The sequence below is a fragment of the Pteronotus mesoamericanus genome, unplaced genomic scaffold, assembly GCF_021234165.1.
Source record: "Pteronotus mesoamericanus isolate MK-2021 breed Mesoamerican mustached bat unplaced genomic scaffold, CSHL_Meso_final contig_256, whole genome shotgun sequence".
Classification (NCBI taxonomy): Eukaryota; Metazoa; Chordata; class Mammalia; order Chiroptera; family Mormoopidae; genus Pteronotus; species Pteronotus mesoamericanus.
Window position 1 is genome coordinate 1423672 of NW_026555108.1, and position 16600 is coordinate 1440271.

A 16600-nucleotide genomic window follows, 5' to 3' on the forward strand; every position below is an offset into this window, starting at 1 on the left:
CTGGGACAGCTGTAGTAGAATAAACATGATTTAAAAATAAAATTTTTAAAAAGAAAAAAAATAAATAAATAAATAAATAAATATATATATATAAAATACATGTATTTCAGCAGTCAGCTAAGAGTGTTTGCTTTAGAGAATGAATTTTATGTTCACATAAACATGTATGCAGGCTTTAAAAAAATTCCCAAATTAATGTGGTGAGGGGAGTCAAACTATAAACCAGTAAATCAGTTTCTGTATTCTCCTTAAAGACATAATTTAAAAAAATAAAAAAGAATAAATGGGAATGGAATGAAATTGTTGGCATGTACTAACAAGAGAACTCTCATTAAGAGGTTGTTTTTGTGTAGAGGCTTGAAGTGATGAGGAGAAAACCATGCAGATATCTGGGGTAATAATTGTGAGCATTATTGCTGTGTTTGGAGAACAGAACAGAACCCAGTGTGGCTAGAATGAAGTGAGTGAAGAAGATATCAATGGAATATGATATCAGACAAATAGCAGGAGTCATTGTATGTCACAGCAAGAGTTTTGGATTTAACTGAGACTGAGATTAAGAACCTTTGGCAAGTTCTGAGCAGGAGAGTGACATTTATTCATTCAATGATCCTTGTGCAACTAGAGCATCCTAGGCAGTAGCAACTCTTTCCAGATTCTCAGTATTGTGCAGTAAGTAGAGAGTACAAACTCAAACTTGGAGTTGTGATACCACAACCATCTTATCCCATCCTTACTTCCATAACTAGAAGATGAAGACTACTCAGAAAATGTCCAAATGCCCTGGAGGCAAATCTTACGCTTTTTTTAAATTCAGGAAATATCAATATGAGTGACTCTAGCTTGAGAAGTGATTTTCATTCCTACTTTCCTTATGTTGTATAAAGGCACAGATGGAGGCCTTATGAGTAAGGAAAAACAAAATAATCTCCATGGGATAAATTAATTTTCTTTTATTTGAAAGCAAAACAGCATCTGCATAATTCATTCAGCTGTTCTGAGAGCAAACTGGAACCTGTAGATTTATTTGCCAGATATTTTTATTGAGCTGGAGGTTTAAAGACATCAGGCAGTGCATTATGTAAAAATCCCTTCAACACCAAAGAAGAATGCTGAATTGTAGGCTTTTGAATGCTCTTGGGAGGAAGGCCCCAACTTGCTTCTATATCTACATCTGTTACTCCTCTCCCCACAGAGACTCAGCTCCTCCACCTCACACACTTCTTGGTGTTTCATGGATGCACTATTCTGAGTGGTCATTATACACTGGGTATTACACTAAACACTTGGCCTGCATTACTTGTTTAACCTGCACAACAAGTTGTGAAGAAGGTGCTATTTATTATTTTTATTTTGTAAATGAGAAAATCAACTTAATATATAAACTAGATTTAGGTGTGTCTGATTCCATAGCCCATTCTCAACATCATTTCATGATTTTTCACACCAGCTCCCCTCCACCTTTTTTTTAAATCTCTGTACATGCTCTTTTTCTCTACTAGAAATGTGTTTATATTCCATGAAATATAGAAAACTCCTAAGACTCAACCCCATTATTTCCTCTCTATGAAAGCTTCCAAAATTTCCCAGGCTGAAATGGTTTGTCTCCATGCTCTGTTTATATATTTATTGTATCAATTATCTGGAAGCATTGTAATTTGGCTGTTCACACACTTGCTTGGCTTCTTGACTAGACTGAGAATGCTTGGAAGGGATAAACTAAGAGCACAGTTACTCAATAAGTTACTATTGAACAAATAAATTAATGAATAAATAAACAAATGAAAAATGGATCCCTAGACTAATGAAAAATGGATCTCTGTTAAATTCATAAAGGCAAATATGAATGTAGGCCTTCTTGAGAAGGAGAGGCAAACCCAGGGAAAGATTTAAACCTCTCATTAAAAACTATTCCATTTCAATAAACACCTAGCTTGTTTTCATGTATTTGTTATTGTACATAATGTTGCAATAAACACAGGGGTATATATATCTTATAGAATTTGTGTTTTCATATTCTTTGGATAAATACACAGAAGAGGAACTGTTGGGTTATATGGTAGTTCCATTCTTAATTTTTTTGAGGAACTTTTATACTGTTTTACATAGTGGCTGCACCAATTTACAATCCTACAAACAATCCCATGACTGTTTCCAACAGATGACTGGATAAAGAATATGTGAATACACAGACACCCCCCACACACACACAATAGAATACTATCCAGCCTTAAAAAGTTAAAATATTGCCATTTGCAGCAACATGGATGGACCTTGAGAGTATTATGCTAAGTAAAATAAGTCAGACAGAAAAGAATACATACATGATTTCACTCATTTGTAATAGAAACAAAAAAGAAACAATCAAACAAATGAACAAAAACAGACTCATAGATACAAGTGTCAGATGAGTGGTTACCTGAGGGGAAGGGGGATGAGGAGAGGGAGATATGGGTGAAAAGGGTCAAATGTATGGTGGTGGATGGAAACTAGACTTTTGGTGGCAAGCACACTATTATGTATGCGTATATTGAGTTGAAACTTATATAATATTATTAACCAATATTACCTTAATTTTTAAAATCAGCTCCATTTTTCTGGTCCAGATCCCAGTTGCTTGCCATGTAAAAAAAGCAGCCTGGTAGGGCTGAGGCAGAGTGGTACAAAAGATCTTAGATGATGCTGGGATTTATTTCTACTTTAGGAGGTGAATTCTCATTTGTCTGAAAAGAGAATGGCTGAAATAGGGTGTGTCAAGAGAGTGAAAGTAGGTAGAAAATGAGGACTGAGGAAAGCAGTATGGAGATATCTCAAAAAATTAAAAATGGAACTGCCTTATGACGTAGCAGTCCCACTTCTGGGAATTTTATCTGAAGAAACCCAAAACACTAATTCAAAAAAATGTAAAGACCCCTATGTTCATTTCAGCATTATTTACAATAGCCCAGATTTGGAAGCAGCCCAAGTGTCCATCAGTAGATGAGTGGATAAAATAACAATGGGATGGTTACACAATGGAATACTACACAGCCTTTAAAAAAAAAGAAAATTTTACCCTTTGCGACAGCATGGACAGACCTGGAGAGCATTATGCTAAGTCAAATAAGCCAGTCAGAGAAACACAAATACCATATGATTTCACACATATGTGGAATATAATGAACAAACTGTACTAACAAGCAAAATAGAGACAGACTCATAGATAGAGGGCAGGTTGATAGCTCTGGGTGGGGGTTAAGGGTTAGAAAGATCGAGGAAAAGGAAAAAGGACTCATAGGCATGGACAACAGTGTGGTGATTGTCGGGAGAGGGAATATAGGGGCATAAATGGTCATGGAAAAATACAATAAAAAAAGAAAAATGCTCAGCATCACTAATCAGAGAAATGCAAATTAAAACCACAATGAGATACTCCCTTATACCTGTCAGAATGGCTATCATTAATAAATCAAAAAACAGGTATTGGTGAGGATGTGGGAAAAAGGGGAACACTTGTACACTATTCATGGGTATGCAGACTGGTGTAGCCACGGCGGGAAACTGTATGGAGTTTCCTAAAAAAAGTTAAAAATGGAACTGACTTACGATCCAGCAATTTTACTTCTGTGACTATATCTGAAGAAACACAAAATACTGATTTGAAAGAATATATGCACCCCTGTGTTCTTGGAAGTTGCCCATATGCCCATCAGTAGATGAGTAGAAACAAAAGCTCTGGTACATATATACAATGGATTATAACTTGGCCATAAAAAAAAGAAGGAAATCTTATCTTTTCTGACAGCATGGATGGACTTGGAGATTATTGTGCTAAGTGACATAAGCTAGTCAGAGATAACATATGATTCCACTTATATGTGGAACCTAATGAACAAAATAAAGAAAGAAATAAAATAGAAATAGACTCATACATACAGAGAGCAGAGTGACAGCTGTTAAAGGAGCAGGGGACTGGGGAACTTGGTGAAAAAGTAAATGGATTAAGCAAAAAGAAATTCATAGACACAGAGAGTAACATGGTGATTACCAGAAGGAAAGGGGGGTAGGGATATGTAGAAGAGGGTAAAGAGGGGGATAAATGGTGATGAAAAAAGACTTGACTTTGGGTGGTGAACACACAATACAATATACAGATGGTATATTACAGAATGTATAATTGAATAATATATAATTTTATTAACCAATATCACCACAATATTTTCAATAAAAATTGAAATAAAGAAGAACTCAGAAAAACTTTAAGCTTTGAAGAGGAAGTCAGAGTGGACAGTCAAACTTTCAGAGACTGGACAGGTTTTGGAGCTGATGACAAGTTCTCTGCCCTTTAAGTCTTACTTTCCCCTGGGTGTAGGGACCTAGGAAATGCCAGGGGATGCTTTTGTTAAGATTGGCCACTGAGAGCTGATACTGTGATCCCTGAACAATCATCTCAAGATCATTCTAGCATAAAATAAGTGCCTCTGTTGAGAGGAAAAGAACCATACTTTGTTAGGGTGCCTTATACCAGTGCTGTACTGGAGCTGGCTTGTGCTGACTCATTGTTTTTTAACACTGTGTTCAATTACTTTACATTGGTACTTGAAATGGCCTATCTCTTTCAGTTGCAGTATTTACACCATGAAAAATGACAAATACTATAAACCAAGGCTTTAATTGTTTTTTTCAGAGAACTGGTCTTTAAAACTTCATACCATTGCTTATAGCCTGAATGAGATTTTTTAAATAAAATGAGACATTTTCTAGAGTCTTTGAGAATGATTCCTTTTTTAAGATCAAAGAAAATACAAACAAGCATAAAAATGTATATCAAAACTCATAGAAGGCAGAGACAAATGTATTTGAACAATAAAAAAAAAACTTCATAAAAATAGTCAAATTTCTTGATACAAAAATTCCACTCCTAGAATTAATCATGAAATAATAACTAAAATAAAAATGAAAAGGTATGAGTAATAACATTTTCATGGCAGTGAAATTGTCTGTAAATGGGAAAATCTGTCTATATTCTAATAATCAGGCTTGGAGAATAGTTAAGGAAATTATGCAATATTCACTCAGTTAAATAGTATGCAGCCATTAAATATAACTATGAAATCTGTACACATATAAAAATGCTTATGTTAAATTTAAGTAAAAAAAGCAGAAAACAAAATTTTCTGTAGAATATGATTACTACTCTGTAGAGAGTTCTGCTCTAATGCATACAATGAAAGGTAAAATTTAGGAATAACATTAGTTATCTCTTGCTCATACTCAGTAAATATTTCATTCCTTAATTTCACATTTTGTTTCCTGTCTTCCTGGTGCCACATAGTGTATCAGGAACTAGGGCTACAGAGGTCAATTAAAAGCATTCTTTGTTTAATAAATTGTCTTAGGTTAGTGGGATTAATAGTAACATTTCTTCAAGTTAAAGGAGTAAAGCAGAATCAGATAATAGGTAATGATATGGCTTCAAGGGATTGGGATGCTGACAGAAAAAGTCATTCTGCCTATGCAATTGCAAATGGTTCTGAGTAAGAAGAAAAGAAAAGGAGGTACCTAAAATAACTAGGAATTAAGAAAGCTCTTTACTAATGTGGAGAGCAGAACCAATAAAGCAGCATTGATTTGGTCAAGATAGAATAAAGTATATAAAACAAAATGGATGGAGCATTGAAGCTATTTACATTTAAGGTGATTGTTGAAAGATATGGATATAGTGCCATTTTATTGTTAGAGTATTTTTCTCATTTCTTTCTCCTTTTCTTCTTCCTAAAGCAAACCCTTTAACATTTGTTGCAGGACTGGTTTGGTGTTAACAAACTCTTTTAGCTTTTTCTTGTCTGGGAAGCTCCTTACTTCTCCTTCAATTTTAAGCGATAGCTTTGCTGGGTAAAGTAGCCTTGGTTGTCAGTCCTTGCCTTTTGTCACCCTGAATATTTCATGCTACTCCCTTCTGGCCTGAAATGCTTTTGATGAGTAATCAGATGACAGGCTAATTGGTGCTCCCTTATAGGTAACTACCTGCTTTTCTCTTGTGACTTTTACAATTCCTTCCCTGTCTTTAAGCTTTGCTATTTTTTTAAAGTATATTTTTTTGATTATGCTATTACAGTTGTCCCAATTTTCCCCCTTCCCCCTCCTCCACCTGGTATCCCTTTCCCTCCAGCGATACCCCCTTAGTTCAATGTCCATGTGTTGTACATGTAAGTTCTTTGGCTTCTCCATTGCCTATACTGTTCTTAATATCCCTTTGTCTATTCTGTACCTACCCAATTATGCTTCTAAATCTCTATACCTTTCCACCCTTCCCCCTTCTAGCTGATAACCCTCCAAATAATCTCCATATCTGATTCTATTCTCATTCTAGTTGTTTGCTTAGTTTGTTTTTGTTTTCATTTTTTAGATTAAGTTGTTGATAGTTGTGTTTGTTGCCATTTTATTGTTCATAGTTTTGATCTTCTTCTTTTTTCTAAATAAACCTTTTCTTTAACATTACATATAATAAGGGCTTGATGATTATGAACTCCTTTAACTTTTACTTATCTGGGAAGCACTTTATCTGCTCTTCCATTCTAAATGATAGCTTTGCTGGAGAGAGTCATCTTGGAGGTAGGTCCTTACCTTTCATGACTTTGAATACCTCTTTCCTGTCCCTTCTTGCTTGTAAGGTTTCTTTTGAGAAATCAGTTGATAGACTTATGGGAACTCCTTTGTAGATAACTGTCTTCTTTTGTCTTGTTACTTTTAAGATTCTCTCTTTATCTTTAATCTTTGCCATTTTAATTATGATGTGTCTCGGTGTGGGCCCCTTAGGGTCCAACTTGTTTGGAATTGTCTGAGCTTCTTTGACTTGTGTGTCTTTTTCCTTCACTATATTAAGGAAGTGTTTGGTCATTATTTCTTCAAATAGGTTCATGATCTGTTGCTCACTCTCTTCTCCTTCCTCTCTTCCAAAGATATAGAAGTAGCCCACGTGCCCATCAGTAGATGAATGGATTAAAAAAAAACCCTATGGGACATTTACACAATTGAATACTGCTCAGCAATAAAAAGGAAGAAAATTTTACCTTTTGTACAGTATGAATGGACCTGGAGAACCTTATGCTAAGTGAAATAAGCCAGTCAGAGAAAGACAAATACCATATGATTTCACTCATATGTGGACTCTAATGAACAAACTGAACTAACAAGCAAAATAGAGACAGACTCATACTGAGCAGGCTTACAGCTATGGGTGGGGAGTGGAGGAGTGGAACAAAGAGGAATAAGGACTAATGGATATAGGCAACAGTGTGGAGATTGTGGGGGGAGGTATAAGGGGAATAAATGGTAATGGAAAAAGTACAATGAAAAAGACATTTCTAACCTCTTTCCTCTTTAGGAAAAGTATAGAAGTCTGAAGAGATCACACAGTTCTGGGGTTTTTGTAAAATTCTGCCTTCCAGAAATAAAGAAAAGATGGAATAAAAGAAAGATAAGAGGAGGACACTTTGGGTACCTGTCTTTGTTCTTAGATTTTAACACAGAATCCTATGAGACAAATTATTTCCATTTTATTGATGGAGAACTGAGATTCAGAGAATTTAAGTAACTTGTCCATAATTATAGTCATGGCAATCTAATTTTATTTATTTATTTATTTATTTATTTATTTATTTATTTATTTATTTTGAGAGAAAGTGGAAGAGAGGGACAAAGACAGGGAGAGAAACATCAATGTGTGGTTGCCTCTCAAGCACCTCCTAGTGTGGACCTGGCCTACAACCCAGGCATGTGTCCTGACTGGGAATCTAACCAGTGACCTTTTGGTTCATAGGCTGGTGCTCAATCCACTAAGGCACACCAGCCAGGGCATGACGGTAATCTAACTTAAAGTGAATTGTATGAGTGTGCATACACACTGTTCCATATCAGTGCCTACGTTGCTGGGGAAAAAACAGGTTAGGAGAAACGCATCTTTACTGGAAATCAATCAAACTGGAGAAATTGACAAGGGTGGATGGTGGTAAAGAACAATGTTTTGGCACCATAAGTTTATTTTTTGTGAGGGGCTGTTAAGAAAATAAAACTTTAAGGTGCTAAGCAAAAAATGGCACATCAAAGGTTTCCATTCACTTATGTCAGATTAAGGATAGCTCCAGGGAGCCTAGACTGGCTATTCCTCTGTCAGGAAACCCAGCCTTTTGTCCTACCCTCCCAAGCAGCAGAACATGAAGCCCTGAGTTAAATATCAGCATTCACTTCTGTATGACAGTTGTTGGTTTAAAGGGTTTCTATGAGCGTCAAAATTAGGGGGAGTTGGGCAGGGGAGCAATCTTTCTAACTTCACCTGCAGCTATCATAGATGGTGATAATCCATGAAGCTTCAAGCTGTGGAGTATTAGTAAGCTGCTAAGGAAATGTTCCATAAAACTTCAGTATTAATATTGTTAAGGCACCTGCAGAGTTGAATCCATCAGTTATCTCCACTGGTTGAGGAGGCTGGAATCACAGTAGTATAATAATGATGACAACTGGGTTGATTAATAGGATCAATATCCAGTAAGAGAGGCTCCAGAATGATCCCCAGAGAAACAAGGCCACATAATTTATGCTACAGTCTGAGTGTTTTTGTTGAATTTCATGCTAAAAATCAGCGATGCTGAAAAAGAGCAGACAATAACCCCAGGAAACCACCATTTCCCCTCAAATTTAATGTTTTGGGGGTGGTAATGAATAATGAATTTACATCAGAGCCATGCTCCTCTGACTGGTGAGGCTGTCCAGGCTAAATCTGGTAATGCAGGTTCAGCAGTGGATCATACATCTTCTCTTCCATAACTTCTATTTCTTCCATTGAGAAGACTTCAGGTTGAGTCCATTTTCCCAGGAGGTCTTGCTGATGCATGGTTTTGTTCAAAGTTAGGACATCTCTCAAGGCATTGTGGAAGTAGATTCTACCAACACATCCCCAAATAAGCATTGAAAAGGAGGGTTGTTAACAGGAATTTATGTTCACTCCTAAGGCCTTCAGCATTGGCTGAAGGCTGACTACTTCAAACATGGTCTTTGGGAGCTATTTTTTGGCTCCATCATCTTCAGAATCATATAGGCTGAAACCCACTGTATAGAGGTGCCTTGGTAAAGAAGTCTTTGGGAGACATCAGTTGATCACTTTTTTTCCCTCAAAGACCACTGAGATTGGGCAAAGCTAGCAAAATAGTTCAAGTATCAAAACGCAATAAAAATATATGGGGTTTGGTTTCAGATAGCCTTAGATTAAAATCCTACCTATGCTACACCTGTCATGTTATATTTAGGCCAACTCCAAGAATCAGTTTCTTTACATGAAACATGAAGAACATGGCTCCTATTTCACAAAATCTTTGTGAAAATTAAATTTAATAATTTATATAAACTACCAGCATTGTGCCTGGCATACAGTTGGTTCTCAATAAACACATTTGCAAACTTTCCCCAAACACATACCCTTAGTAACCTTTGTCCTCATTTCCATTCTATGTCAATTTTCTCTTTGTGTATTCTAATTCTGATTATGTTATAATTCAGCAAAGCAATAGAGTTTCAGGGAGGCCAAGAGGTGTGCTCAAGGACAAATAGTTAATAAATATCAGAGATGAACATGGGCTAAAGCACAAGTCTGGCTATTAGCAGTTCTAGATTCTTTCCATTATGTTAGCTTTCTCTTTGTCAGCTATAGCTGCTTCTCATAGAGATGTGTAATTGCTGTTACTTTTGTTAGAAAATGGCAGGGTGCTGACCACACTGGGCAATTCCATTGACTGGATGTCATTCTCGAACCCACCTGCCTTTAAGAACCAGGCAAAGAAGAGGAGAAGCATTTCCAGAAGGCACTAACACTTAGTTTCATGATGAGTTGGGTATGGAAAGCTCTAGATCTCATCTTTTCCAGGCGAGGGAGTGTATTGCCAAGAGCTATATTCAGGGACACAATGGAGAGATTCGTTTAGCTAGTGTCCATACAGCCATAAGCAAACAGGTGCTGATTTGTGTAATTGTCTTCCACTTGTATAATATAGGAAATTACAGAGAAAAATCACACTCCATTACACTTATTGATTTTTTCAAAAGAATTTTGGGAGGTTGTTGCTAAGAGCTACTTGAAAATACCAATAAATGAATTAATAGAACATGTCTCAAATAACAAAATGAAAGAAAAGTTTTTAAAAGTTCCTTAAAAAGAACAAAAGTATATAAGAAAAAGAAATAACTAGCTAGAAAAGCATGCTTAAATTATTTGGATGGTTAGGTGATGAACAAACACCTCCACCCCTAAAACCACCAACTGCACACTTACATGATTCATATACATAAATATACACACAAAAAACACATTCGTAGTCCTCTATAAATCCACAATCTTTTTGTAAGGAAGAGAAAGCCTTTGTTAAAAACAATATTGCCATAGCAACTATGAGTTGGGCAGCCCCAGCTGCATCTCAGGCTGCCAATTTCCCCCCTGGAAGATCTGAGAAAACAGAAAACAAAAGAAAAACAATTTAAAAATTAGCCTGGAAACAGAATCACTAATCTTTTAGCCCATAAAATATTTCATTTGTTTATTTCTCTAATTTAAAACTTATTAACTACCTACTCTGTATCAGGCACTATGTAAGAAATAAGGAACACACCAAAATGTGGTTTTTATCCTTTAGGAGTACATAGTTTATAAAAGACAGACCTGTAAACACATTTAACAAGACAGAGTAAAAACAATGCTGATTAGAATTATGAGGAACATGTTCAGAGAACAAAAAGATGAATCAATTTTACCTGAAGAGAAATCTTGAACAGCTTCTCTGTAGAGATGACATGAACATGGACTTTAAAATGTAAGTTTTATAAACAGAGAAGAACATGATAAAAATATGCATTCTATGAAGAAGTAATAGCATAAGCAAGGCTCGGAGATGCGAGAGTAGTGGGCTATTTCAGATATAGTTCATTATGGCTAGAACAGAGGGTATGCATAGACAGAAAAGTGGTTTAAGATAAAACTATAGGAGCCTGAAATTCCAAATTATAAAATACTTGAAATGCCCAAGTGACATGACATGGTAAGATTTGGAAGATGAAAGGTAACTTTGGGTGAGAGAGGCAAGAGACTGGAGGCAGGAAAACAAGTTAGGATTCTATCGCTATTGTTCAAAGAAGAGATAAAGACATTGGATAGAAAAGGAGACAACTGTACTTGAACAACAATAAAAAAAGAAAAAGAAATTTTTTGCCCTGGCTGGTGTGGCTCAGTGGATCGAGTGCTGGCCTGTGAAGTAAGGGGTCACAAGTTTGATTCCCAGCCAGGGAACATTTCTCTCCCTCTTTTTCTTCTTCCCCTCTCTCTAAAAATAAATAGATAAAATCTTCAAAAAATAAATGTTTTAAAAAAAGAAATTTTTAAAAGAGTGACATAGAAAAAAATCCAATACTAACACAGGGAAAAGATACAAACAGGTGACTTTTGGAATGGCAGCATGAAGAGTTCCATGACCCCAGTTAAGCAAACAAACTGGAGAAAATTATTTAATAAAAAAATCACTTACGGTTTTCAGAAAATTTCCCAAGGGCATATCGCCAATAGAGAAGGCTTTATTTAAGAAAATCTACTAAATCTTTGTAACAGTGAACTCTATAGCAGTTAGAAGCCATGACCCTTCACTCTTATCTACCTCCCTACCAACTCAGGATGACAGAAGCTCCATTTTGAAGGGCTGTGGCCAAGAAGACATGGCTCCAACTCCTTAGCTCTCAGATAAGTATCATTGTGTTTCCTCAGGAGTGGCAGGTCATAATCATTTCTCTTTATCCTGATCACTGTGTTGCAGAGTCTAAATATCAAGCAAGAGTTACTGGCAAATCAAGGGCTCTTTTCCTCCACCCAGTCTCAACCCACAAGATACAGTCTTTTCTCTAGGTATGGCAGGTTGATAATAACAAGGCTCAAATTTGTGAGTCCCAGCTCTCATGTAGGGCAGAGGTTTCATGATATAAAGCAAGCAGAGAAGACCAGAGGCAACTACTATGCCATCCGGGACACTGTTCATAAATCAGAGTTGTCACTCCAAGAGAAATGGATTAGTACCCCTGTCTCCAGCTCCAGAGCACTGGCTTAGAGATTTCTCAGGCTATTAGAATGGCCTAATAGTAGCTGTGAAATTCTTCTGAAAGAAACTGACCTTATTTGGAAAGAGATGTAGAGAAGTTCATATCTAAGTGTACATTAAAAAATTAGACAGAATTTGGTAGTAAGCAAGTAAGAGGAGGCGGTAAGTCTATGAAAGCAACAAGCTAAACCAAGGATCAGGTGGTTCACCAGAGGAAAAAAAGGAGAAAAACAGCCAACTAATAAGAGCTTTTGTGGGGTCAGAACAAAACTCAAAGGTTGTAACCACCACTGCAATGGGGCCTGAATTAATTTTTGGACATGCGGACAAACTGTAGTCTAGTTTTATTCTTTTGCATGTGGGTTTACAATTTTCCCAGAAAAATTATTGAAGAGGCTTTGTTTTCTCCATTGTATCTACTTGGTTCTTTTGTCAAAAATTATTTGTCCATATATATATATACAAGGATTTAATTCTGGACTTTCATTTCTGTTCCATTGGTATGTGTATCTTTTTTTCTGCCAATAATATGCTGATTTTTATCTTTATAAATGTCTTCAGTTCACTTTTTAACATTAGGGACATCCATTTGGAAGCCCTTGAATATTACAGATATATTTAATATAATTTTTATATAAAATTTTTAAATTAAATGTATTGGGATGACATTGGTTAACAAAATTATATAGGTTTCGAGTGTACAATTCTATGATATATTGTCTGCATATTACATTGTGTGTCCACCACCCAAAGTCAAGTCTCCTTTCTTAATATATAAGAATGCAGTGGATTTTTATACATTGATTTTGTATTCTGCTACTTTACTGTATTTGTTTATTGTTTCTAATAGTTTTTGGTGGAGTCTTTAAGGTTTTCTATATTTAAAAAAATACATCACCTGCAAAAGTGGCACTTGTACTTCATTGTAGTTTTTAGATATATAAATGTTTGATGTTATTGAAAATGTTAATATTTATAATTTTTATTTCCAACTGTTCCTTGTCCGTATATAAAAACAATAGGTGTTCATATAGTGATCTTGTATTACGTAAACTACACTAGTTTTTTTAATTCTAAAAATTTTGTGTACATTTTTTGGTGTTTATGTAGGAAATCATGAAATCTACACATAGAAGCAACATTTTTTTTTAATTTCCTTTTTTTTACATTTAATTTCCTGTCTTATGGCACTGGATAAGACCACCTGTATGATGTTGAAAAGGATTGGTAAGTTCAGACATCCTTGCCTTGTCCTAATTTAAGGGGAAAAGCATTCCATCTTTCATCATTAAGTATGGTCTTAATTATAGTAATTTTAGATGTTTTCTTATCAGATTTTGGAAATCTTGCATAAGGCTGTGTTTTCTTCTTAATATTTTGTTGATTATTTTTATCTATGTTCATGATGTATATTGACTTGTGGTTTTATTTCCTTGTAATGTTTTTGGATGCTTTAAATATTAGAATAATGCTGTTCTCTTTAAGTGAATTGTGAAATGTTATTTGATTTTCTGGAATACATAGTGTAAGTCAGTATTGTTTTTTCCTTAATTTTTGGTGGAATTCACCAATGTAAGCTAACTGGACCTAGAATTTTCTTCCTTGGAAGACTTTACTCCAAATTTACTTTCTTTAATAGATATCGGACTACTCAGGTTACCTAATTATTGTCAAGTGCATTTTGGTAACTTATGTTTTACAATGAATCAGTCCATTCTGCCTACGGTGTTAATTTAATGGTTATAAAGTTCTTCATACTATTTCCTTATTAGGGCTTATAGTGATGCCTTTATTTACAATGATAATATTTGTAACTTATGTGTTCTTTCCTTATTTTCAGCTAGAATTCTATCAATTTTATACATCTTGGCAAAAAACCAGTTTTTTCAGTTATATTAAGATACAATGATAAATAATATTGTGTAAGCTTCAGGTGTACAACATAATGATTTGATATACATATATATTGTAAAATGATTGCCATATGGTTAGTTAACACATACCTCTCCTCATATAGTTAACTTTTTTGTGTGGTGAGAATATTTAAGGTCTATTCTGTTTGCAAATTTTAAGTATATAATAGTGTTGTTAACTTAATCACAATGTTGAACATTAGGTGTCTAGAAACTTATTCATCTCATACTGAAAGTGTGTACCCTTTGGACTGAATCTCCCCATCTCCCCATCACCATTGCCCTTACAACCACCAACTTATTCTTGGTTTCTGAGTTCTACTTTTAAGATTCCATATATGAGAGATCATATAATATTTGTCTTTCTCTGTCTCACTTCACTTAGTATAATGCTTTCTGTTTCTTCATGTTATCACAAATTGCAGAAACTCTTTCTTTTTTTAATGGCTGAATGCTATTGAATTTTGTGTGCATAAATATCACATATATGCATTTATTTATAGATACTTAGCTTGTTTACATATCTTTTTAAAAATTATTTTATTTAGCTATTTTTAGAGATATAGGGAGGGAAGAAGAGAGGGAGAGAAACATTAATGTGTGAGAGTAACATCAATTGGCTGTCTCAAGCCCCCAACCAGGGACCTGGCCCACAACCCAGGCATGTGACCTGACTGAGATTCAAACCAGCAACCTTTTGGTTCGCAGTCTGATGATGTACACCAATACTGTAGTGTAATACACTGAACCAGACCATCCAGGACTACATATCTTGACTATTGTGAATAATGCTGCAATGAACATAAGAGTGCAGATATATCTTTGAGAGAGTGATTTTATATCCTTTGTTATATACCTAGAAGTGAGATTATTGGAACATATGGTAGTTGTACTTTTAATTTTTTGAGAAACCTCCATATTGTTTTCCACAGTGGCTGTACCAATTTACATTCCTAGCAACAATGTATAAAGGTTGCTTTTCCCCCACATCCTTGCCAACACTTGTTTTCTCTTGTCTTTTTGATAATAACCATTCTAACAGATATGAAACTATCTCATTATGGTTTTGATTTGCATTTCTCTGATGATTAATGATGTTGGGCACCTTTTCATGTCTGTTGTCCTTTTCTGTCTTCTTTGAAAAAAATAGTCAGATCCCTTTCCCATTTTTAAATTGGATTTTTTTTGTTTGTTTTAAGAACTCATTTTTAAATATTTTTGGTTTTCTCTATTTCTTTTATATTTTCCATTTCCTTAGGCATTGATTTCCGCTATTTTTATTATTTGCTTCTTTCTGCTTGCATTGGGTTTAATTTGTTCTCCCTTTTTTTAGATTTTTTTTCCTGTCATCAACATTTTTATTTAGTTTAGTATATGGCAGAATATAATACATAACAATATGCCCTTTCTTATCACAGGTAATCTTTTGTGTAACTAAAATTTGTAGCCAACATTTTATATAACAAAAGAAAACTAAATTTGTAAATTATCGGAAAAGGAACAAGGATATAGAAAATTAATATTTTTATATAAATTATAGAGGACAGTTAATGATCAAAATCATTACTTTCCTTTCTAACTCAGTTTTACAAAACAAAATCAACTTGTACTATACTATGACCTGCTAAGATGGCATAAACTTGGTGGCCCTTTAAAAAGACAGTGGTCACAGACAAAATATTAGCTTGATGTTATAGCTCGTTCTTAGTTCTTAACTGGAGTTGAGCTTCCTTTTATAGTCTTCTTTAAGTGGTGGTGGTTTGGCAATATTTTCATCAGGAAATCCAGTTGTAGTGTCTGGGGCTGTGGTCGTTCAGCCTGCACCCGATGAAGACAGTCCACGCCATAGATCACTGTATTCTCAGGGATGACTTCAAATGTATTTAGGTTGCAACATGCCCCAATGATGTAAACACTTGTCATTATTATGTTTCTGCCTACGTATGCTTTTGATTCAATAACATTATTATCTCTTATTTTCATGGCTTAAAAATAACAGCCAACTTCAAATACATTATTGATGCCAATATTCATAGGTTTGGGGTCTGGATCTTTGGTGTCAGGGGTGATATTATCAGGGCGAACACTTATGATCAGCACCTGTTCTTCTACTAGGTTACCTCCACCAGTCATGATTGGTCCAGCCTCTGCAATGATTTGTGCTTTACGATGGATCACTGTCCTAGGTCCTATAGTTATATCACCCCTGATTTCACTTTCTACACACACAACTGCTCCAGGAGCAGTCTTCACACCCTTTTGAGTCTTCTCTGCCATGGTTTTGCCTAGGCCCCTTTTTTAGATTCTCAAACAGAGGCTTTTGGTCATTGATCTGCAACCTTCTTTTCTAATATAACTAATAAATTACTATAAATTTTCCTCTAAGCAATGCTTTAGATGCATCTTACCTCAGGATGATTTTTGAGCATCGAGACAAGGCTGTATTGAGCCTTTGGGATAAACATAGATTAACAATTATAAACATGTTAGATTAATTTTATGCTTACAAGGTCCTGGGTTTAACATAACATGTCATAGGAGCCCACAGAAGTTTATAATAAGTTGAAGTATACCCTATTT

At 35.2% G+C, this 16600-nt stretch overlaps 1 pseudogene; it reads right to left on the minus strand.

The window, feature by feature from the left end:
* Positions 1–15724: 15724 nt before the first annotated feature.
* On the minus strand, positions 15725–16297 carry LOC129071059 (dynactin subunit 6-like; annotated as a pseudogene).
* Between the last annotated feature and the right edge of the window lie 303 nt (positions 16298–16600).